General features: G+C 36.2%; 1 pseudogene; it reads right to left on the bottom strand.

Annotated features, from left to right (window-relative positions):
• C16h19orf44-ps1 (similar to human chromosome 19 open reading frame 44, pseudogene 1) overlaps window positions 1-26,820 on the bottom strand; it is a 129,433-nt pseudogene that overhangs the window by 248 nt on the left and 102,365 nt on the right.

Raw genomic sequence — 26,820 nt, 5'->3', positions numbered from 1 at the left:
TGTAGTTCAAAGCCAGCACTGCTGGGCTGTAGGCTGTCAGGGCTTCCAGGGTGTGTGCACTGACAATGTGACTGGTGATGGGTGCTGGGTCCACATAATCACCTCCAAGGGCAGGTCACATGGCTGCCATGCCACCAGCCTTACTCCATTAGTAGGGAAGGCAGGGTCAAGAGTCTCCACAGCTGTCTCCTTCATGACTCTGATCATACCTCTGTAATGGTCATCCATTCTGTACATGATAGAGGTTGTTTGGGACTAATATATGTCTGTCCACTGAGAGAAAAGCTTGACAAAGTGTCCGACGTCTTGTAGAACGACTCCTCCAAGGCAAGGGACCTGAGAATTGCTCAAAATACTCCAAGTAAGCTGGGATCACAGAGAGCATAGTAGGCATCTCCATGGAGCATGCACTGAACATACTGTGAGACCAGACAGCTGCTGTTCAACTGGCACCTGGGTGTCCTGAGACTTCACTCATAATGGTAAGATCCTCTTCATCTCCACCACAGTGGTTGCACCCTAAAAAACAGAACTCATGGCCCAAGTGACCCTTTGTGCTTCCAGTCAAGTAGGTAATATGGGTGGGTAGTTTCTGTCTGAAATCTCTTTCCTTATAGAATCATCCTTTTTCTGTTCCCCATTCTATTTGTCTCTGTCAGCCACAACCAGATCATCACTGGACAAATTATTAATTCTAAAACCATGGAGGCTGTCAGCAGCAGCTTCTGAGACTGGGTCCATGGAAGACTCTGCCTCCATCATGCTGAGGAAGGAAGCCAGCTTGATGTACCCCATCTTTGAAGATGCTGCTTGGAGATGTCACTGAGGATGGAAGGGAAGGCTGTGAAGGAGTCTGTGTCTCCTGCAGTGCACATCTGTAGGGAGTGAGTTCTTAAGCCAACTGCTAGTCTAACCCGCAGTGCACATCTGTAGGGAGTGAGTTCTTAAGCCAACTGCTAGTCTAACCCGCAGTGCACATCTGTAGGGAGTGAGTTCTTAAGCCAACTGCTAGTCTAACGTACGGGCCAAGAAGACTTTAAGTTGTACTGTTCCACACTGAGCAGAGACAGGATTACTGGCTGATCTGGAGTCAGACCCTGAGTAGCTGCTTAGCCCCTTCCCACCAGGTTTCAACCTCAAATTATGGGCCCCAGTGTGCAGTTGCCCCTGGAGACCACACCAGAGCTGCTGAAGCTTCAATTCCTTTTTTCTTTTAAAATGGATATTTTGTCTATTTACATTTCAAATGTTATTCCCTTTCCCCTCTCTCCCATACACCTTGCTCTACTTCTGCTCCCACTCCCACCTCAACGCCCTGGCATTCCTACTGGAATACTGGGAAAATGAGCCTTCACAAGACCAAGGACTTCTCCTCTTATTGATGCTGGACAATGCCATCCTCTTCTACATGTGCAGCTAGAGACATGGCTCCCTCCATAAGTACTCATTGTTTAGTAGTTTAGTACCTGGGAGCTCAGGGGGAGGGGAGTCTGATTGGTTGATATTGTTGTTCTTCTAGTGGGGTTGCAAACCCATTCAGCTCCTTCAGTCCTTTAACTTCTCCATTGGGGTCTCCATGCTCAATCGGATGGTTCACTGCAAGCATCCTCCTCTGTGTCAGTAAGGCTCTGGTACAGCCTCTCAGGAGACATCCATATCAGGCTCCTGTCAAGCACTTCTTGACATCAGCCATAATGATATAGTCTCTCATTTTGAGCAATATATTCTCTTGTTTTGAGGTCAATGTTCTGCACGTATTTGTTAAATCCTTTGTTTCATACCTTCTGTTAGTTTCACTGTGTGTCTGCTTAGTTTCTGTTTCACATACATGTCCATTGGTGAGAGTGGGGTGTTGAAGTCTCTCACTCTTAATGTGTGAGGTTCAATGTGTGTTTTGAGCTTTATTAAAGTTTCCTTTACAAATGTGGCTACCCTTGTATTTGGGGTACAGATGTTCAGAATTGACACTTCCTCTTGGTGTTTTTTTTTTCAACAAATATGAAGTCTTTCCCCATCTCATTTGATAACTTTTGCTTGAAAATCTGTTTTATCAGATACTAGAATGGCAAGGACAGTTCCTTTCTTGGGACCATTTACTTGAAAAACAGTTTTACAGTCTTTGACTCTGAGGTGGTGTCTGTCATTGTCACTGAGGTTTGTTTCTGGTATGCAACCAAATGCTGGATCCTGTTTACGTAGATCTAGTTAAAAGGCCGCGTCCTCGGTTACTGTGGACAGGCAGACAGGCTGTAAGGTGTGGGACAATCTTGGGCCACTGATCTGTCCTGGGTGGAGAAGCAGACTGGAAGGAAGGTAGAGTTCAGGAAGGTGGGTGGATCCCAAGTCAGCTGAACTCTGTGGGTGTCTTGGCTGGTTTGTGTATTTGGGAGAGACTCTCACCTGGTTACACTGGAACTCCTGGGAGTCATGATTGTTGTAGGGCGGTGAAGCAGACTGGAACCTCCTCACCTATGAAAATCAGAATATCATAATATTTCCAGGTGCATGGATAAAACTAGAAAATATGATCCAAAAGCAAGGTAAAGCAGACCTAGAAAGACACACATGATGTGTACTCATTTATAAATAGATATTAGATGTACAGTACAGGATAAACATGATGCAATTCAAATAAGGAGAGCACAAAGGATGATGCTTGAATCTCACTCAGATGGAGAAATAAAATAGACATCAGAGATAGGTGGGGGGAATAATTGTGTAGCAGAGGGGTTGGAGAAGGGAATGGAGGTAGGGATCTTTTCTAAATTTCTACCATTTTATTTTTTCTAGTATTTATTTTTCCTATCCTTAAAAAATATCTATCTAGACATATAGAAATCCTTCTTCACTTCCATTATTTTTATTCTTGTATCTTTTTAGCATTTCTTCCTTCGATATATTTCCTCTCTATCTTTTATTTTCTTTTTCTTTCTTTTCTTCATTGTCTTCAGTGTATTCTTTCTTTTTTTCTTCTTTTCTTTTCATTGCTTTGCTTTTCTGCAATGTATATTATTAGAGTAGTGTGTGTGCATGTGTGTGTGTGTGTGTGTGTGTGTGTGTGTGTGTGTGTTTCCCTATAGACAAAAACATAGAGAGCAGGGAGGTATTGATATATTCAGTTTCATGTGGCAGAGTGTGACTTCATTTTTACCTGTGGGAATATTATGTGAGACCAGAAAGTCTATTGTGTAATGTTGCAATTGATCCTCTCTCTGAGGCCTGGACTGAAGGGATTAGGAGAAATTCTATTTGCCTATATGGAAGTCAGTTATGACATTAAGGAGATAGATCATTAACACTTACAGAATCATTGTTTGACTATAACAAGAGGAAATTTTCTCCTTAATATTTTTTAGTCATACAAATGATACCTGTTCCTTGAGATTTCTGTGTATTTTTAGGTAGTTCTTTGATGTTAATTAAATCGAGCACTTTTTTAAGTGAAAAAAAAAGCATACATATTCATTGCACTCTTGAATAAATAAAGGTGAATATTACAAAAAATAATCCTTTACAAACTCATTATAGTGGCTAAAGAGAAGACTTAGTGGTTAAGTACACTTAAGTACACTTGTAGTTCTGGTAGATGACTGGAATTAGTTTTCATAACCCATGTGAGATATCTCACAGCTACCTGTAAATCTCAGTACAGGAAATTTGATATCTTCTTCTGGTTCCATGGTCACTTCGATGCCTGTTCCATTTACAATAAAGATATGCACACATGCACATTAATAAATTAAAAGGAACAAGTTTATCTTATATTTGCATGCTTAAAATAATTGATTAGAGCAAACAAAGAAGTGGGCTAATATTTCTTTTGGGTACTATAATTTCACAGCAAAAACTCAGTATTTAAAACATGAAACAATGTTAATATATGTATTATAATTATTTATTATAATTCTGTGGCATGTGCACTTACATATAAAAAAAACAAAGAAAAACAAAAACACTTAGCTTGCTCTACCGATTAAAATCCAGTCCTAAACAAGAACACTCAGAATTTAATGGAATGTAGCATATGAGTGGTGAGGATCTGGAAATATCTTATATCTTACTTTCTGCAATGGATGGCAAACAGTCACACTTTTAATGGCCTGTAAAATTTCAGGTGCTTTCCTATTGTGTGTGTGTGTGTGTGTGTGTGTGTGTGTGTGTGTGTGTGTTTCTCAAGTGCTTTTGCCTTTAATATTTAGAATATGGATATAGTTGAGATCCAAAAAGCAAGTATTTCAGGAGAGGAAATAAAACATAGGTTCTGTTTGGATAACCTAGCATTAGACAATGCATGGTAATGCTTGTCCCAAACTCTGTGCTTAAGTGATTAGAAATCCTAAGTGGCTCAAGGAAGAGGACACAAACCAAAGTTATCAAGCTTAAATTCCGAAGAATAGTATGTAAATCAAGATATTCTGGTAGACAGCCTTTGAAAAAAATAATTACAAATCTTATTTATCTCCGTCCTTAAGAATACTCTTTTCTATATAAATTATATATATTGAAATATATAAATATGTTAATATATATTAATTAAAGGCATTCTAGGCAAATGTGTACAACATTTTGCCTGGACAAGCATACTGGTGTTGTGCAAATAACAAACAAGTGTTTTGTTTTGCTTTGCTTTGTTTTAAACATACAAAAGGTAGTCTGTTTACTCAATGTATTTCTAATGCTAAAATAGAACTTATATTCTGCAGTTTAGCTCCAATTAAGGAGACGTTTCAGAAAAACTATATATTATATGTTTGCAAACCAGAGAAAGTCACTTTGTGAAGACTGTTTATCTTCCGGTACCTTTTTCTTCCACCTTTTCTTCAATAATACCTTAGCAGCTCAGTATGCAACTGTGTTAATGATCTGTTTACTTTAATGCTTTATATAATTGCTATGAGGTTTGGCATTTATTATACCATCTCAGAGGAAAAGGTTCCTTTAATCTTTGTGTTTTTATCTTTTATTTAATTTTGCGATAAGCTAGACTGCTCATGACATTTTGCCTTTTTTTCCTTGGAACTAGAATAAAAGTTACCACTTTTCAGGAAGCTTGTGTCTTTGTGAATACGCTATACACTTAAAGGAGCCTTAGAGGTGTGTAACAGTTGGAAGGCCAGCACTCAATACTTATCCTGAAGTTGCCATGGCTACTAATGCAGGCAAAATTTGCTGAACAAGTTCAAATTAGAGATAGCCCACAAAACACAAGGGGTCTCATTAATGGTTTCAAAAATTAACCACAGTGAAAATTAGTGGCTGGATGTGCTATCTTGATTTTCCTTTCTGTTGATCTCAATAAGATAAGTGAGACTATTTAGGGAAATCTACATGTTTTTAGATATAATTTTGATAAGTACCATTCTTGCTGTTAATGAGAAGGCCAAAGGAAAATTATTTCGGTTGTTGTTATCATCTGAAATGTTAATGGAATTCACATGGCTTCTATCCTGGATTGGTGGCATCATACTTATTTTTGGCTCATACTGTTACAATTTTAACAATCTTCTTAATTCACAGAAAAATTTTTATTGCCCCTTTTACGTACTTCATATGGCATTTCTTCACACAGTTATGGATGCTTTGCTTATATCCACTTCCTCTTCATTTACTATCCTCTCAATGTAACAAGCTTGATCATTTTATGCCATTTGCATCATGTTTAACTTCTTCAATAACAGTCCTGTAATACTAGATAAAAATCACCTACCAATGTATATTTGAGTGCCTATGAATATATATGCATACGATATATATATATATATATATATGCATATGATATAGCCAACAGTTTTAGTCAGGAGGAAGGGGGATCGTTTTCAAGGTTCACCTATCCTTATTCACATTTTAGTAAATAATAATTACTTCTTTTTGTTTGTTGAGTGATAAATTGTCACACTGCATGGATTTATTTTTTTTAAACAATTCCTTCCCATGAATGTGGTTATAGAAGTAAATTTATTGTCAATTTTATCCAAAGGTTTCGATTAATTTAATCAGTAGTAATTTTCATTGGAAATTATTGAATAATGTATGCAAGCAGTAGCTAGAAGAAGGGAAACAAATGTTGTGATCGAAAAGCAAATGAAACGCCTAAGAACCTTGACTCATTTGAAATTAGGATCCCAGCTGTGATTCATTTGATGGATTGAGACATTTGGAACTAGGTCATTCTGCTTCCCCCTGTTTTCTTATTCAGTATACTGTCAGTGAGACTGCGACTTGAGAGATTATAGCTCCAGCTTTCTATGTCACATCATTTATTTAAGCAATATCTCAAAATCACCCCCAAATTCCATTCATTATAATGTACTGGTGGATTTTATATTTTATTAATCAAGGTGATTGTGCTGATTCATTTGATTATGATTGCATTATGTTTATCATGTAAAATTACATAAACTTTATTTTCCTAGTAAACTATACAGTCTCTAATAATGCTGCTATGTAGTTTTTACATCATCATTATCATCATTATCATCATTATTATTAAAAAGTTATAGCTTACATTTCGTGATATTTTTCTATTATAAGTTTGCAATCTGTTTCTTAATGAATGGTAGTCTGATCAATAGTCTCCTTTATCTACCATTATCTAATGGTTTTCATTTTAGGAATTATCACCTGCTTTCTGTTATGATTCTTTAACACAACCCAATCTCTGTTACCCAAAAATCCAAATAACACTTTTTTTATTTATGTTGAATTCATATTCTACACTCTCATCCCATCACTAAATATATGAATAATTTATTAATTATCAAAATAGCTGAGATAACAATTTGGGGGAAAAAGAGAAACTATATGTAGCTTGAGATCATTAGCTAATGCAGTTCGAAAAAGCACTTTTACCTGATTGTAAACTGTTGATATTCCCACATTAGCAATGCTTATTCAGAGGATTCAGGGCATGTTAAGGGCATCCTTACAGGTTAGAACTCCAAATGCCACCTCTGACTTAAACAGTATCTGTGGGCTGTGGATTATCTGCATTTTCAGGAAATAACTGTATACCGTTCTTAAAATTATCTTTCTTATCTAGATACAAAGTATGTAGAATGTTTTTCAGTGATTGGTACACAGTCTTGTATAGCTCTGTATCTATAAACACACAAAGTAAACAGACACCTACACATCATTCTTTGTCAGTGTCCATGAAAGTCACCACTGCAAATCCAGTTTGCTTGTTTTTTCCTCCAGTAAATTTGTTGAACAAACAAATATTTTTCTTCACCTTTCTGACTCCACGTTGCCTCTTTTTTTTTTTTTTTTTTTTTGGTTCTTTTTTTCAGAGCTGGGGATCGAACCCAGGGCCTTGCGCTTCCTAGGCAAGCGCTCTACCACTGAGCTAAATCCCCAACCCCCACGTTGCCTCTTCTTTTAAGCACTGAACAAGCTGGCAAATTTTTTACTCTTTGGCATGAAGTATCATAATAACAAATGTGAACTACCCTAAGTTGTTGCTCATGAAAAATCCCATGGAGGCAACCATATTTGTTGCACAGGCAGTACTCAAATAGTATCACAAAGACATGCTTAGAACAATGAATTGTCATTGTGGTGTCAGCCCTTCATTACAGAGATGATTTTCAGAAGGAAAGGGTTTCTGTCCTACAGTTTGAGTAGTTTGTAGTTTGAATGCAGTTTGTTGATGGGTAAAGATGTTCATTAAGAAACATTTTGAATTTAAAATAAAAAATTGAATGAAATATAGCATATAACTTCTTTATAATATTGTTAGAGTAATTGTGGAGTGAAAACTCTATAACATAGTAATAGAACAGCAAATTGTGTGAAACTGTATAATTTACTATGAAAATTAAGTTTCTGTAATTTACAATAATAAACATTTTTACAGAAGCATGAGTATATTATTGCTTATATTTTGTTCTTCTTGTTATTATTATTCAAGAAGCTAGTTGGAAGTTAATGTTTATGCAAGAAACAACATTTAGAATATTCATTTCCATAGTACTAAGAATTGATCACTGTTGGGTTCTAAGTCAAAAATTAATTTGAGAATGGGTCTAAGAAAATAAATTATTAGACTTAAAGAAAAAAACAGGTATAGATCAAATATTCCTCTCCTTGGTATAAAAGAAAATGCCAAATATGTTGGATTTTAAACAATGAATTTCACAAAGTTTATGTCAAGTAGTCTAGAAAAGTGGTAAATGATAATTAGTTGTTTTAAAATATTTATATATAGTAGCATTTAGTAATCACATTCATTTTGGGTTAATAATGGTCATAGTATCTAGCTACTCAATTAAGCTGATTACATGTATATATTGTATAAAGATAAATATATGTATGCATATCAATCATTTATACCTGCTCATTTTTACAGTAGAATTATTGAAAATCAAATATTCCTCTTCTGTGGAAATATTTTCTATTTTCAGTTTACTGCACAGTGGTATACCAGATGTTCTTGACCTATCTAGCTTGATAATTAATCATGGTTCCCAGAAGTAAAATAGATAGAAAGCCCAAAATGTTACTTCTCCATCTGAATAAGCAGGGAAATTTCAGAGCAGAGGTCAAAAAAGACTGTGATAGAATAAAAGTATAATAATATTTACACATCATTCTATACTCTGTATAGAAACGGAAAATGTTGTGTTGGACATTTGAAATTCTCTTCGGAATGTGAGAGTACACAGCCAATACCGTACTAGGCAGAGTAAACCTGTTGGTTTTCCTCTGAGTTCACTAACAAGACAGAAGATCATTCCTACCACTGATAGTGATACAGTAGGAGAAAATATAACCAGAGTCATTGGTCAAAAACAAAAAATTAAAAACGTGGGGGACACTTAACAGCTGTTAATCTAGATTAATAAATGTACTTTCTAGATACTCTTGAACAACTTAAAGAAAAATTCAATAAAAATAGACAAGAAGTCTATCACTATATCCTAGATCTCCCTGTCTTCCAGCATTTAGGCCATACACCCCCTACCATTTACTCCCAGAAATTTCTCCCAGGGGTAATGAATAAATCGAATTTATGTTGCTTTGCCAGAATAATACTGTTAGTAGCTGTGATCAACCCCAGCTCTGCAGAAAACCACACTCAAGAGAACTTAAACATAGAACACACTGAGTTTTGATTCCTGAAATCTATGTAGAATTATATAGAATCTTTCCCCAATCTCCCCCAAACCAGTAAAAATCATAAATCCCCTGTTCTTTGAAATTCAAATGGACGTCTCTTTCCCTACAGGAACCCTGTCATTAGTCAGTGATGGTTAACTCTCTAATGAAAGTTTTTTTTTTTTTTAACTGAAGTGAGTGTCTCATTGGCTCTGGTCTCCATCATGTTTTATTTACTGTTGTTATGAGAACTATAATTCTCTTGATGTATTCAACCCTCTCAGATTCCTCTTTTATGAGTTAGAACAGAAGTAATGCACATTTTCTCTCACATACATAAACTAAAAAATGAGCAATAAAGAAAATAAAATATATGTTGTTATAAGCTAAGACAGGAGATAGTAGTAGCGGAAAAAGGGGAGAAAGGGTTGAAGAATAACTTGACCACCGGACAATATATATTGTGGAAATATTACAGGGTAACACATTAATTTGCACAATTTTCTTTTTTGCTTTTATGTTATGGCTTTTAAGTCATTGTTATATCCTTATTTTCTTTTTCAAGGAGGTTGAAATTTAGTCATGACTACAGAATTATGAGAATTGTATCAAAAATGGAAAAGAAAAATAATGAAAGTGTCTTGCCATCAGTCAAGTTATAAATAACTGGTTCTTTTAAGAGCTAATGCAGTAGGGAAAGAGATAACCTCCTCTCCTGCTCCTGTCAGTGCACACTCTCAGCTCAGCTTTGTTCAATACTGACATGTACCACGTGACACATCCTCCAGCATGATGGTGTGCTTTTCAACTTACTGAATTCTCTGTTGCTGGCTAATAGTACCATAAGCAGTAGGAGAAGAAAAATTAATTTTCAGTTTTAGTCTGTTTCCATAAGCCTTCTTGTTCCAAATTTATACACATTTTTCTTAATATCTGGAAGCATTACTCTGAGCTGTAATATATAATAAGAAACACAAAATTAATATTATTGAAATATTTTAATAGAGTTGACAATTTTATCAATGTTTCTTTTTTTAATAACCAAAAATGGGGTAGGGTTATAGGAACTTTAATAACAATAAGCAAGAAAATAATGTAGTTCCTCTTTTTCCGGAGATTATTAAATGTCCAATGCAAAAAGTGTATTCCTATCCATTGCATCCATATTTGGAAGGAATGTCGCTTTGGTGAATACAAAAATGAATAAGCCATTTAAAAATATCACCTTTCTACTTTTATTAATTTATTTTTTTTAAAATTCTGTTTGCCTGTTGGTCATTTTGAATGGACTGAAACCAAAACATTCAAACACTTTAAAAAAAAATAATAAATGGAACCCTTCTTAATTAAGTTGCTAGTGATGTGACATCATTCTTGGAAGTCATTCAGTGTGTGCACAGATGATGTATAGTGCAGTGTAAGAGGTTTAAAATGCTCAGTTTTAAACTGAGTGCACAAGCTTCATTTTCTCCATTTAAATTCAATAGTTCTGAAACATTTAATTGCGAAGGATATTTAAATATTATTTATGTCACTCAAAATATTCAACTAAGACGTTGAAGAACTGGGAATTTTTTAGATGTCAAGTAACTCTATGCATTTATAATTTCATCCTTTCAATTTAAATTGACTGATAATAAGTGAAGACTATTGTTTTGGAATATTGCATATATCACCGAGCATATCTTAAATTATGTAGTCACAATGCTAATATGTTTGGCATTGTGAGCCCTTGTCCTTTTTTTTGTTTGTTTGTTTTGTTTTGTTTTGTTTTCATACCTATCTCAGCACTGATCATTTAAATTGTGAATTTCTAACATAAAATGAGATGTTGATCAAAATATTTTTCTATCACTTCTTTCAAAGAAATAGGGGCATTTGCAGTAATTAGGGAGCCTACCAGGTTTTCATTGATGATCTTTAAAAGAGATTTTAAAAATTCATCATGTTTTCTAAATTGAGGAGTGAATTTTTGAGACGTATACATAACCCAAATCCAAGAAGACTGGGGACAGGTTGTATTTAAGCTACAGTGCAGGGTGGCTCATCAAATAAGGGCCTTGCAGTACACACTTGAGTACTTCATTCAATTTAAACACCTTGAATCTACAAGGGATGAAAAACAAAACAAAATAGCAACAAAAAAACAAAAAAAAACAATAAAACAAAAAACAAAAACAAGCCTATTCTCCATTACAGCAATAATCCTTCCCTATGGGAGCTGGGTGGTGGTTTAGATCTGGGTTGGATGACAGACACTCTCTCAAGTGAATAAGGTGGAGAAAAAGTTAGCAAAGATATAATGATATTACATAGATTTCTCTCCTTTAAAGTACCTAACATTTTCATACCATCTCCAGATTTTACATTTTTAATCATAGTTTTTCTAACTTTTATCTATACCCTCACATTTGGGATGTTTTATATTTAATAAAGTATTTAAACTTTATGCCACTTTTAGCTTATAGTGAGTTTTTATTAATGAATATTTTTGAAAATGTAGAATATATATGTGTGTGTCTCTGTTTGTGTGTGTGTGTCTATGTGTGTGTGTGTGTGTGTTTGTGTGTTTGTGTTTGTGAATATGTATTGATTATAGCTCTGCTATTGCTCCTTATTTTCCCACTCCTTTCCATTGTCTGCTTACCTTCTTAATTTTTGATTAATTAATAGTCAATTTATTCCTAGACAATAATACATTAGCATCAATAAGTATTACAAGATACAATAAGTATTCAAAGGCATTCTCTAAAATTTAATGGAAATAAAAAATATAAGGATTATTTACATGTATAAATCTCCTGCAATAATACATTTATAAATTACATTTATATCTCCTGCAATAATATTTAGACTAGCTCTACTGTTAGCATTGTCTTAAAAAGACAAAGATTTATATGTCCTGAAACTCCAGAGTACAGGAAGCTGAGATAGGAGGATTATAGACTGCCATCTGTTGTGATTCAACCTAGGGGACATAGTGATTTTTCATGTTGGTTTGAAATGTAGGTTGAGCCCATGTCTCAAAGAAGGAAAATGGCAAAGGAAGTAAGGAATGTAGAAAGAAAATTATGCACATGACCAGGAAGAGGAGCGTAGGTATAAACTCCAATTATCTAAAAACAGATAACTTCCAGGGCAGCAACGATTTGATGACCTGTATGTTTTATTCTCAAAATAGTAAAACTTTCTACCATCAGTTAAAAATGCTTGAGAGAAGGAGAACAACTAAATCTAATGGATTTAATACTGACTCATTGAAAATTCAGTTTATTTACTTATGGAAATCTCATAACGGGTAAATTGAAATTTTTCTGCCTTTTCTTTCCAGGACAGTATTCTATGTATGGAATGAGTGTTCATATTTTGGAAAATGTAATAATTGTTCCTAATTTTGGATCAGGTATGATAGTCTACCATCTGCACTTGGAATGTTGAGAAATAGCTCAAATAACTTGCCTGTGAAAACTTTAGCTGATGTCACTTTGGGATACCTTTGTCTAAGTCTCCTCACACACACTGATGGATTCACCTTCAGTGAGTCCTCTAGAAATTCCCACACTGCCCTGGTCAACTAATTCCATTTGCACTTGGTAAACTTCCAGAACAATCAACTTTTCATTTCTTTCTTGAACTTTAATTTGAATGGGTGGATTCTTCATTTGATTATCCATACTCTTAAATGTCCCTTGATTTCATTAGTGGGACACAGGGACACAATGCATAAGGTTGAGTCTCTTTATGAAAACTAAATAGTAGACACACAGTGACTGCTATCTAATATTAAAATAAAGATCTGCTTGTGTGCTGGTCATGATATGCATCTCATGTTTACATTGAAATTAAGTAGATAGAGGGTAGAGTGTGAAATTGCTCCTCAGGCAGTTATCCAATTCTGGGTCAGTTTGAGGAAGTTTGATTGACTGACAGCACCTGAAGAGAAAAGAAAGATCATATGGTTTCAAGTCAGACAATATCAGATCATTTTGTTATACAATGGAATATAGATATTGGGATACATGAAGCTGGAAATCTTTAATAGTGTAGGAAAATTAGCTAAAGCTACTCAAATTACTCAAATAACAGTAAAAAAACAAAAGATATATTAATGATGATATTTCTGACAAGTAATAGAGATAATTTTTAAATGAACCCTTTGTTTTCAAGCTATTTTTAAATGTTTATTTTATTTTAAATGAGATGTGTGTGTGTGTGTGTGTATGTAACATTCCATGATGCTGTATGTGTGTGCATGTGTGTTGAGATCACTTTAAGTCATTCTAATTTCTAAGGAAAGTAAACTCTGTGGGTTAACTTTCATTGACAACTCCTATCCACCTAAAGCCACCTGGATAAAGGACTCTCAAATGAAAAAAATTGGCTTGATTAATGATTGACATTAAGAGTGACCCACCTACTTGGGTAGCACCAGCTGTCAGCAGGAGTGCCTGGGCTGTGTAAGAAATATAACAAAGGGTAAGTCAGAAAGCAACTGAGCAAACTGTATTTGTATATGGCTTCTGCTTCAGTTCCTACTTGAACACTTCCCTTGAGATCTTTCAATGACGGACTGAGACCTGGAAGTGTAAGCTTCAGCGCCCATATTGCTCTTGGCCCTTCCCTGAATCACAGCAAGAGAAAGCAAATGTCCCTTCATGGTAAACACCACGCACATAGAGCTTAGCATTTAGAATTTAACCTAATTCTAAAATACATTCTACAGAAGGATATGCTAATTCTGTCACTGATTGTAACTTGAAATCTATCATTCAAGTTTGCATTTATATCTTCTGGATGGATTTCAAAGAAAATTAGAGGCTCTCATAATAAGGTATGTGACACATATCTTGTTCTCAGTTTGAATAATTTTAACCAATTTCTCAATATCTACTAAAGATAAAAAGAAATATTGTTGTTTTAAAGAATAATATGAAACAAATTCAGAATCAAAATTACACCTGATAAGGGAGAGAATGTTTGAAAATTATGATACAGTAAAGGTAACAAAAGAAATGATCTCTTTCAGAATCTAGGTTGTATATATACCAATGTAGATGATATCACCAGTTGTGGTGTCACAATTATTTTCAATGATATCCACAGCCTAATCTCTGGTATATATAAGTAGTTTACTTTTTTATTTTATTTTTCAGTATGTCCCAACTGCAGTTTTTCCTCACCGTTTCTCCCTATTGTCCACCTTCCTTCTCATTCAGATCTACTTCTTCTCAGTTTCCCTTCAGAAAAAGAAATGTGTCCCCCTCCTTGGAGTTATTAACTGAAGATACCATAATAAGATACAGTAAGGCTAGGCACAAATCCTCATATTAAGACTGGTCGAGGGGGGAGGGGGATGTTTGCCCGGAAACCGGGAAAGGGAATAACACTCGAAATGTATATAAGAAATACTCAAGTTAATAAAAAATAAAATAAAAAAAGACTGGTCGATGCAACACAGTAGAAAGAAAATGATTCCAATATCAAAATATGAATTAGAGACAAGTTCACTCCCACAGCCAAGAGCCCCATAAAATCAGGAGGATAACAACCATAACATATACACAGAGGACCTAGCTCAGAAACCTACAAGCTCTCATTTGATAGAAGGTGATTTATAATCATTTTTGTTAGGCTATAAATTTTAAAATATGGAGATTATTCTGTGTTATCTGGGGCGACAACTTTTAATAATGTGAAGTTCTTAGAATAGTACATAAATTTAAAAGCCAGGGTAAAATAGCAAGTAAGACTTCACACAAAATTGCTGGAATTTGAGCCTGTGTCAAAAAAAATAGTGGGAAGGGTGGAGTGAGATGCTGGGAATAAGGCTCTGGATCCATGCTGGTTGACCTGCACAGAAAAGGAGACACTAGTCCTACATGTCGTACATGCCCAGAGATTACGTTTGGCCAGCAATACCAGAAAGTTTGGCAGGCTATTCATCTCCAGAGCCCGGGAAAGAACCTTGTTACTGACACTGTAGTTTTGACTTTGCGATATTTTAAGCATTGTACTTCTGATCTCCAGAACTATGACAGGAAAGAATGAATGCTGTATTAGGTCCTTGGCAGTGTGGTAATTTGTTAAACAGAAAGAAAAGGTAAGACACAGCTTACCCATATATATGACTACACATATTTAAGTAACTACAGTTTATTAATTGTCTCGGCTAAAATGTAGAATTTATTAAAAAGTAAAAAATTCAAATGATTCACTCTGTAGGCCACTACCCAAGGGTTTTGCAAACCTGACTTAAGGAAACATCAACTTAAATGTTTGTGATGTCAACATGGTGTGAAAAAGGCTAATATTAAAATAATTGCCCTTTACTTATAAAGGGTACTTCACAGTCTATAACCTTTAAGTTTTTATATAATGTACTAGTTAAAATATTTTTAGCATTTTGAGAATATCTTATTGAAGAATATTTACTGCAAAAGAAAATGAATAGATTCTAGAGATTATTTATTTCTGAACCGTATGATACAGTTTCCAGATCAGGACATGGGAATGAGGTTTGATGTGGTCCCTCTTGCTGTGTTCTCACATGGCAGATGACAGGGAGACCAACTTTTTCTGTCAAACTGCCAATGTATTAATGAATAAAACACTATCAGGACCTGACTGGCCTCTAAATGTATCAATTCTCGTCATCATCTAAATGATAATCATCTGAATTTTGGAAGAAATACATTAAAACGAAGGCAAAAATGTCCCCCAAGGTCAGTGTGCTCTAAACTTCACTATCTTCGTATTTCCCATATTATTAGATTGTTTCTACCTTCTCCTATTGCACATTACTGGTCCTTGGCTTATTCCATTAGTGGTCATTTCAGTTATGTTCAAGGATGGCTAATTTCCCCTTCTAAAATAAATTCAGAAGTGAAGCAATTAAAATTTGACAAATATGTATCTTTTTCCTTTATGGTGTTAAAGGAGAAAATATTGTGTGGCTTATTTTGTGTTCATAGCTTTGTTGAAATAAGAAATAATAAATTGATTTCTTGGTAGTAAAAAAAAGTGAGGGTTGAAATTGGACCATATTATAAAGAAGTTTAATTAGATAGAGTTAATGTTCCAAGCAGGATCTATATGCTCTGTTTCTCATTCCCAGTCTTTGTAGAGATTCTAAATCTTTTGTGACTCTTGGCATAGATTTAGCCATCACTCTTTCTGAAAGTGATTTAAAATGTGCTCCTTATTTGACTTATTTATATAATAGTTAAACAAAGAAAGCCTGAAGACCTATAGATAGCTACAAGTAAAAAGGCTGAAAATATAAATGCATAATAAACATTGTGTTCTATACATAATTAGAATTTTATTATACATCTCCCATGAATTCCCAGCAGTTATTTTAGAAAACAATTAAATACAAATACTTATGCATTGAGATTCTTATGCTCTTTTATACTTTATGTGCCTTCTCTACTGAAAAATGAATGGATATATGAAATAGCTTATGTTTTATTCCTAAGTAGGATTTAACATTATATGGTCTTTAAGAAGTTACTCAAACAATGTGCCTTTAATGTTCTGTGTGTAGTCAGATAAATGAAGGCAGGTATGAAGAGAGAACTATGCCTTTTATTGCAAAAGAAATTAGATGTATACTACAATTTCTAAATCTAATTGGCCTTTTGTGTGATGTACATGCATTATGCATATAGTATGCAGTTAGAATATAACATATTCTATGATAAATGAAGATAATTCAGTTGCAAAGATATCATGATCTTCTGCTAAAGTTCATGCACTTTTAAACAATGTCCTTCCCACTGAAGGAGCACTTCAGTACCTTCAAAGGCATTACAACTTTCCTACTTGTATCACCTGGTAAGGTAATACTTCACAGAACAATGTGTTAGACAGGTGAAATCCTAGTGATCTGAACATTGAGTATGTTATAATTTGTCTAAATTATATTTTTTTTAATTTTTCCTTTTATTGAAAATGTATTCATTTCTCATGTAATAACATGTGGATAATTGGTTCCCCCTCTTCCACTGTCAAACTGTATAGTAAGATTACACAAAATGTCATATATAAGTTGGACATAGCAAACCAACCAAAGGAAAGGAGTGCAAGAGTGGGCACCAGAGTCACAAACACACTGTTTCTCACAATTAGGAATTCTATAAGAAAAAAATAAAAAAATAAAACAAAAAAACCTAAGATAATAGCTATTCTCTACTTCATATGGAAAAACAAAAATCCCAGGATAGTGAAAACAATTCTCAATAATAAAAGAACGTGGGAAATTACCATCCCTGAACTCAAGCTATACTACAGAGAATAGTGATAAAAACAACATGTTATTGGTTCAGAGGTCAACAGGTCAATCATCAGAATACAGCGGAAGACCAAGAAATAACTAAAACACCTACAAACACTTGATCTTTGTCAAAGAAACTAAAACCATACAGTGGAAAAAAAGAAAGCATCAGCCAATGGTGCAGGTCTAGCTGGCAGTCTGCATTTAGTCTGCATGTAAAAGAACGTAAATTCATCTATATTTATCAGCTTGCACAAAGCTCAATTCGAAGTGGATTGAACACCTTAACAATAAACCAGATACACTGAATCTAGTAGAAGAGAAAGTGAGAAATAGCTTCAAATGCGTTGGCATAAAAGGACATTTTTTGCACACAACACAAATGGCTCTGGCTTTAAGATTAACAATTGATAAATACAAATTCCAGAAACTAATATGGGAAAGGACACTGACAGTAGGACAAAACAGCAATCTACAGTTTGAGAAAATAACTTAACTAACCCAATGTCCAGTAGAGGGCTAATACCCAAAATATACAAAGGAATCAAGAAGTTAGGCTTGAAAGAACCAAATAATCCAATTTAAAATGGGGTACAGAACAAAACAAAGATTTCTCAAATGAGGAATTTCCAATGGTCGAAAAAACACTTAAAGAAATGTTCAAGCTACTTAGAAATCAGAGAAATGAAAGCCAAAATGACCCTGATATTCTATTTCACACTAATTAGAATGGCTAACATCAAAAACTCAGACAACTGGGAGGTGAGAGACTCTCAGGACTCACAGGGAGGGACCCTAGATGAAATGCCCAACAGTATGGAGAGGGGACTTGTAGAGCTCACCTCCAACAGAAAGACAGGGCATCAAGTGAAGGATGGAGTTGCTATCCCATAGTCAACAACTTTGACATAGTTGTTCCTCTCTGAAAGAACTGCAAAGATGGAAATGGAGAAGAACCTGAGGAAAAGAAAATCCAGGTACAGGCCCGAAGTGGGATCCAGTACAAGGGCAAGCCCCAAGGCCTGGGACTATTACTGAGGCTATGAAGCACTCACAGAAAGGGACCTATCATGATTACCCTCCAAAAGACACAACAACCAGCTAGAAGAGTCAAATGCATATATTTGCACCCAAACAATGAACAGAAGATGCTGACCCCTGTGGTTGAATTAGGGAAAGGCTGGAAAAATCTGAGGAGGAGAGCAACTCTAGGAGGACCAGCAGTCTCAGTTAACCTGGACTCCCAAGATCTCTCAGACACTGGATCACCAATCAGGCAGCATACACCAGTTGAGATGAGGCCCCCCCCAGCACATATACAACAGAGGATTTCCAGGTCTGGGTTCAGTCAGAGAAGATGCACCTAACCCTCAAGAGACTGGAGGCCCCAGGGAGTTTAAAGATCTGGTGGGTGAATGGGGTGAGAACATTTTCATGGAGACAGTGAAAGGTAGGTAGGAGGTATGAGCTGTGGAACAGTGGAAGAGTAACCTAGGAGGAAATAAGATATGTAATGTAAAATAAAAGAAAAAAGTAATAAACAAAAGAAAAAATCTCAATGTCATGTGCTGCCAAGGATGTGGAGAGAGAGAGGAACACTCCTCCACTGTTGTTGGGATTGCAAACTGGTACAACAACTGTGGAAATCAGTCTGGTGGTTCCTCAGAACACTAGAAATAGTTCTATTGAGGATCCAGCTATAGCACTCCTGAGCATATAGCCAAAAAGTTCTCTGCTAAATCACAAGGACATGTGCTCCCTGGTGTGTATAGCTGTTTTATTTGTAATAGGCAGAAGCTGGAAGTAAGCCAGATGTCCCACAAATATAGAATTGATACAGAAAACATTGTTCATTTACACAATGGAATACTATTCAGCTATTAAAAATGAAGACATCATGAATTTTGCAGGCAAATGGATGGGACTAGAAAATATCTTTTTGATTGTGGTAACCCAGAAATGATAGAACATGTGTGGTATATAGTCATTAATAAGTAGGTATTAGCCGAAAAGTGTGGAATAGCAATGACACAACTCCCAGATCATATAGAGCATAAAAAGAAGGAAAGCCCAAGTATAGATACTTTTCATCCACTTAGAAAGAGGAACAATACAATTACAGGAGGCAGAAGAAAGGAAGGACCTGTGTAGGAGAAGGAAGAGAAAAATGGGCCAGGATGAGATATAGGAAGAGACAGGACAGAAGCCCAGCACAGCAAGAGAAAGAATGGAAATATGCAGCTGCAGGTGGTGGGAGAAGAGGAAAGCTAAGAATGTCCTAGACACCCAGGATTCAATGGGAATGATATGAGCCTAAATGCCCAACAATGGATGGAACCCAGTGAGACCACCACCAGTATATAGACATGGTCTCCAGTGGAGCGATGGGGCCACGTATCTACCTTCAAAATTTTGACCCAAAATTTTTCCTGTATAAAGGAAATGCAGGGACAAAAATGATGCAGAGATAGAAAAGAAAGACCATCCAGTGGCTGGCCCATCTTGAGATCCATCCCTTGGGCGGATACTAAACCCTGACACTATTATGTGCTTACAATCAGGTACAAGACATGCAGACAGCATGGCTGTCTTCTGAGAGACTCTGTTAGACTTCTGAGAGCTAACTAAGACAGATTTATATACTTACAGGCAACCATTAGGCTGAGTTCAGGGACCCTTATGGAAGAGTTAGGGGAAGGACTGAATGAACTGAAAGGAACTGCAAGTCGATAGGAAGAACAACTAACCTGTAGCCCTCAGAGCTACCAGAGACTAACCCAGCTACCAAAACTTACATATGGGCTGGTCCAAAACCCCTACATAAGGTCAGAATTTATGTAGAAAAAGACTGTCTTGTCTATACCTAACCCTATAGAAACTGGTGTTCCAGGAAAGGTGGATGCTAGGTGGGTGAGGCAGGAGTGGGTGAGTTGTTGAAGTCAACCTCTCAGAAGCAAAGAGGAGGGGAGTGGGGTGAAGTACTTGTGGAGGTGGGCAGTGAAAGGGGCATCATTTAGAATGTAAATAAAGAAAATGATTTAGTTAAAACTAACTATAATACATTAGCTGAGGACCTGGTGCACACTCAGCCAGACATTGTGCTTGCTGCTTCAATTTCTGTAAGCTCTTATGCACCTTGATTGGTGATCCGACATTTGTGTTCTCCTGGTGCCTTCCATCCCTGTTATCTCATATACTCATTTTGCTTCTTGGTACTTTTGAGAGGAACTCATATAGTTTAGGAGTTCAATACTACAATAAGCTACCTCAGCATATTTTAAGTCTATCTCGGGCTATGTGGAATGGTAGTTAAAGCACAAAGAAACAAACAGAAAACTGGACAGAATTGTTGCAATAGGTAGGTGTTTGAGTCCATACTATAGTCATATTATAGGTGTGTGTGTGTGATGGGGAAAAATTGATCTAGCAAACTCAATTGCATTCATGTAAGTGATATTTTGCTCGGATTTTATTATAAGAGGCAGAGGCACTAACACCATTCATTCAAACAATAAATGATAAAACCCTGATAATTTAAAAGAATTTTTTTATTATTTTAAAGTTTCATACAGGAAAAGTGGTTGTCATGAATTACTGAGGAGTTAAGATAAGATTTTTCAGAACCCACATAAATCCTACAGTAGTAGAATTATTACAGTGAACGTAAGGACTGTAAGAATTTTTAAGTGGATATCACCAAAGGAGAATGTCTCTAAGATTATAAGATTATAAATGTATGTAGTTCCCAACAAAGAAATATTTCATCTTAAGCAATGCAGAAGACATTACCTACCCCAAGTTGTGTTGCTGTTGTTGTTCTTGTTGTTTTGTCTTGTCCCAACATGTGCACATTTGATAAATTCCAGTTGTATATGTTTTGTAATTTCCTACGGTTTTTCCTTACTCTAGGTAAATGACAATGTGCCTGTAGAATGCAAGTACAGGTGTTTTCTATTGCGTGTTTACAAAGCTTTGAAGTATAAAATACCAGTATCCACTCAAAACTGTGGTAATAGAAGAGTTTTAGGTATTATACATTACTTTCCATCAAGTTTCTCAATTATAATTGAGAAAATATATTTTCAAAGATTTACTTCACAAAAATGAATTGTGCATCAGTTATGACTTTATTTATTCGAAACCTTAAACAACTTCCATATAAAAATGCTCATCCAACTCCACTTTTGAAAGTCCAGGTGTTTGTGCTTGATTTAGCAGTCATGATATTTGATATTTAAACATATTATTATATAATTATAAAAAGTTCTACTGCATGATACTGCTTTGATTATCCATTATATTACTGGACAGGTAAATAATGCACTCCTCATATTTGTTCATTTCCTGGGGTCATTAATTTCATAAGAATTTTTATGTTCTTAAATGAAAGGATTAATAGCATTTGGCAATACAAATGTGAGCCCCTCAAGAATCAAAAGGTGAGTGACCAGCCAATGAATTTTTTATTTTCTTCACTGTACAACTAGAATTTACCTGTGAACCAACTGCAATCGATCATTTTTAAAATTATTTCCAGTGCTGTATCTGTCTATTTCTAAAATAAGATTTCCATGTTGTAACTTAGAAAGAAGAGTGGAGGAGAGAAGGGATAAGCCAATCAACTTGAAAATAATAGATTATCCCACGTTCAGTGGTGTTTCTTAGACAGGTTTTTATGAGTTTCTTACTCTTGTAAAATCAATGTAAGATTATGATGTACATGTGAAAAATACTAAATATTCAGTTAGCTCAAGATGTTATGAATGCAACATAGTTTTAAGGCCACTCACAACTATAATCTGAAGTACATTTAAAGTATCATATATATTAATAAGGGTTATTAGTTGTTAGCACTGTACCACAAGCTATTTTTACTAAAACTGTAGAAATTTGACACTTAAAATACACAAATAAGGCCGCTAGGAACATAGTAGAACATGTGCCCATGTGGCATAGTTCAATCCCTACAGGAAGTATAATAAATTGTTAGTTTTACCGTTGATTGGCTGGAAGGAAGAACAACATAGCACGGCCATATAGCACCTCTCCTCTGGGAGTCAATACAGGTGTGACAGAGTATTGTTGGTATGCATAGGAGACACAAGTGGGTTGCCCAGTAAATTGAGCTAATAATTAAGTTGAAGTTGCTTTATTTTTTCTCTGTATTCTTGATCCACTCATTTTTAAAAGTATGGCGTTAAATATCAATCTTTACTTAAAGGTATGTCTAAGAAATACAGAGTAAAACATTGTTGTCACTTAAAAAGTTCTGAAGGCAAATTCATGCCATTAGGTTACTATATTGTATATAAGTGTACAAAATTATATTGTATAACATGTATATTTATTGTATATTAATGTGTAAGTAATTTACTTATAAAATATATGTAGCTGCATGATATTTTGTTGAACCATACTAATAACTGTCCTTAGCTGAATGCAGTACCCATGGACTGTGGGCTACAACCTGGACAGGCATATGTTAAATAAAAATTCCATGATCTTGCTAAATGATTCACAATTTAAAGATTCACCTAGATATCTAAGCATCCATTATTCTTTATTACCTGTCCCTGTTTTAAATATAAGTTTGGGATCAGGTGTGCTACTGTGACAGTCTCATACTGACCTTAAATGGGACACTCAGATTGTGGTGTTCTTGGAGCAAATATCTCAGGAATAAATTGGATTCTAAAATATATACTGTAAAACTGCAAAGCAGTTGATGTACAATGCATTCAAAGTCTTTCAACATGGCAACAAGTTGAGGTCTTCTTTGAAAACATCTATAATGGGCAAGCGTCGGTAATTTCAGACTGTAACTGAAAATTGGCATTACCTAGATTAGCTTTGAGGACATATAGTTCCTATTCCCTATATCTATTAGAGCTCTGATTAAAATTTCTTTTTTATCTTATTTCCATAGTCCCATAGCAAAGCAATAGTGAATGCCTCGCTGAAATACATAGAACTATGCCTCTTGACAATATGAAAGAAAGAATGGTCAAATTTTTTTTATATCTAGGCCCCGTTAGTTCCTTACTTCTGAATCAATGTGTATTTATTGAATGTATTTTCCCCAAAGAAGAACATGATCATTTGTCGAAATATGAATGTGAATTTCCCTCCATAACCTCGAATAGTTGAACAGATGTTTCCCATCTGGTGATGCCATTTGTAAAGTTTTTGAACCTTTAGCTGTGAAATATTTTGAAAGGAAGTATGGCACTGGAGGTAGAATCTGAGGTCCTACATACTGGCTTCCCATTTTATTATTTTTCTGCTTTCTGACTACTCAAGAAAACTAAATTGCAGGAAGGAGGAGGGAGGGAGGGAACTAGGTAGGAAAGGATAGGACAGAGAGGATAAGACGGGAACATGGTCAGGTATAGGGTGGGGAAAAAGGAAGAAATCCATGAATGCCAGCAGAGAGAATGGAAGCAGGCAACCTCAGGGGGTAGAAAGCACTGGGGGATGCGGGGGAGTGGGGCTCGAGAATGTATCAGAGACATGGGAGGTAAGAGACTCTCAGAACTCAAAAGGAAGGACCCTAGATGAAATGCCCTACAGTGGGGAGAGGGGACTTGTAGAGCCTACCTCCAACAGAAAGACAGAGCATCAAGTAAGGGACAATCAACAACTCTGACATATAATTGTTTCTGTATGAAAGAACTGCAGGAACAAAAGTAGGGACGAACCAGAGGAAAATGAGTTGCACTGACAGGCCCAAAGCGGGATCCATCTCAAGATGAGCCCCCCAAGATTTGACACTAAAACTGAGTCTATGGAGTGCTCACAAAAAGCAACCTATCATGACGACTGCCCTCCCAAAGACACAACAAAGAGCTGGAAGAGTCAGATGTAGATATTTACATATGGAAAGAAGCTGTAGACCCCTGTGGTGGAATTAGAAAAAAGCTGGAAGAAGCTGAGGAGGAGGGCAACCCTGTAGGAGGACAAGCAGTCTCAACTACCCTGTATCCCCAAGATCTCTCAGACACTGGACCACCAACCAAACAGCATACACCAGCTGCTTTTAGGTCTCCAACATATAAGCAGCAGCGGACTGTTGGGTCTGGGATCATTCAGAGAAGATGCATCTAACCTTCAAGAGACTGGAGGCCCCAGGGAGTTGGGAGGTTTGAAGGGGTACAGGGTGGGGGTGGGGATATCCTCGTGGAGATGGGTGAAGGAGGAGGTATGAGATATGGAACAATCGAAGGGTGGGCAGAGAGAGACTAAAATCTGGAATATAAATAAAACGGTTAAATAAAAATTTTTAAGGAAGGACAAGAAATAAAAAATTAGGAAAGAAAACTCAGGCTGCTACGCCAGTCCTTTTTTTCTTTTTTTTTCTCCCCCCACCCCCGGAGCTGGGGACCGAACCCAGGGCCTTGCGCTTCCTAGGCAAGCGCTCTACCACTGAGCCATATCCCCAACCCCTACGCCAGTCCTTCTTTATCATAATGGACTATATCTTCTGTGTGACTCTCAGCCAAAATAATTTTTTATCTACCTTAAGTTGATATTTATCAGATAAGTCTATTAAAGTAAGAGAAAAGTAGATAATACAGAATGAGAATGAGGTTGTCACCAAGAATGAAATTTTGTTATGTTAAAGCTGATCATATGAGTTTTCATATTTGTTTTGTCAGAGGACTGTGGAAGATTCGGGGACAAATATTGTAAACAAAGTGATTCATTGATCATTGTAGTGGGACCTTGAGAAATAAGAATACAGAGAGATGCAGAGGGTGGTCCAGCTCATAAGGTTGGAGAGAACAACAAAGATATTATTGACAAATTGAATGCACACCACCACACTTTATTTTGGTAAAGAATCTTGTAAACTTTGTACATGGCCTGTGAATTTGCAAATTATAAAGTAAAGGGACAATTTATTTGGTGTACAAACTTTCAAGACAGCAAAGTGTCGGTCCAAGACACCCTGTTATTGATTAGTGTTATTCAGGTCCTCAATGATGAGAGAAACGAATGAAACAGAAAAAAATACAGTTCAAAGAGTAAAAGAGGAGGAGAGAGCATAAGGCAGTTGATAAGCAGAAAAAATTGTGATTTTTAAGAGTTTAATGCCATTAAAGAAAAGTCTTATACTTGGTACTGGAACAATTGGAAAAGTACACTAAGGGAAAGGGAAAAACTAAGGGGATTCCTACCGGAATGCTACTGTCTGGAGAAGATTTTCCCCAGGTTCCTCAAACTTAACTGCTCCAATTGTTATCCAAGACAACCAGACTTCATCCTCAGCTGCATTTATAATTTGGAAGACTAATCCAAGAGATACCAGTCTTGTGAGCAAGAAATATTAAAGATAAACATTCCAGAGATTATTTCTCTCTCATGTCATAGAGCTGATGAGGTTAAGAATATATTTAGGATCCAATTCTCCGTGTGGTTGTTGTGTGAGGCTGGGAAGCCATCATTTTAGTGGTGACCCTAAGATTTTGGTGATGTCAGAGCCACAAAACCATTACTAGCAAGAACTTCTCATAGGAAGTAAAGTCAGGGAGAAAGAGAGGAGAGAGAGAGAGAGAGAGAGAGAGAGAGAGAGAGAGAGAGAGAGAGAGAGAGAGAGAGAGAGAAGAGAGAGGGAAAGAGTGAGAGGGAGGGAAAGAGACAGAGAGAGGGAGGGAGACAGAGAGAGAGTCTATGACATAGACAGTGTTATGCTTTAGGCAGCAATCTGGAGGAAAGGAATTGGACTTGGAGCTACAGGATTTAGTGTTCGCCCTGTTGTATTTTGTTCACATTTTAACTTCACCATTTCTGCACCCTAATGACTACCTTAGAACAATTTGTCCACAACTGGTAGTGCAGGTTGGGAGTTTGTGGGACCTTATGCATGTGGAGACTTGCTAGAAGTATGTCACTGGAGATAGTGTTTAGGTTTTACAGCCTAGGGCAGCATTCTGTTTTGTCTTTCTTACTTCTAGTCAAGCCTTCATTTCCTGAAGGTATGCTTTTTCTACCATGATGGATCCCTATGGAATCGTAATCCTAAGTAAATATTCTGAATCCATATGTTGCTTTCTGTCACGGCATACAATTATAGCAGCTGAAAAGAACACTTATCCATCTTGAAGTAGAGGTAAGCCAGATCTCGTAGCTGTGGCAATGGGACTAGCAGAACAACACAGCAACACTTAGGTGACAGCACTCGGCTATTATCACACCCCAGTAAAGTGGAGGTGGAGTAGGAGGAGAGACAGAAGATCGTCACTTGGGTTTTGTGCTTAAGTTCTTCCTGGATAACCCCAGCATCAAGTACTCTTGGAAGATGCTAGACCATAAAGAAGGGTGAGGGTAACAGGTCATGGGACACTGTGATGAGACTTCACTTTTGTCAAAGGCATCATCCCAAGAAGAACTTTGTTGTTATGTAGCATGTGGTGGATCACTGTGTCTCTAAACAAACCCTTGCCTGTACT

This window comes from Rattus norvegicus, chromosome 15, assembly GCF_021556685.1.
Source record: "Rattus norvegicus strain SHRSP/BbbUtx chromosome 15, alternate assembly SHRSP_T2T, whole genome shotgun sequence".
NCBI lineage: Eukaryota > Metazoa > Chordata > Mammalia > Rodentia > Muridae > Rattus > Rattus norvegicus.
The sequence above is the reverse complement of the archived record's forward strand: the minus strand, read 5'-3'. Positions and strand labels throughout refer to the sequence as shown.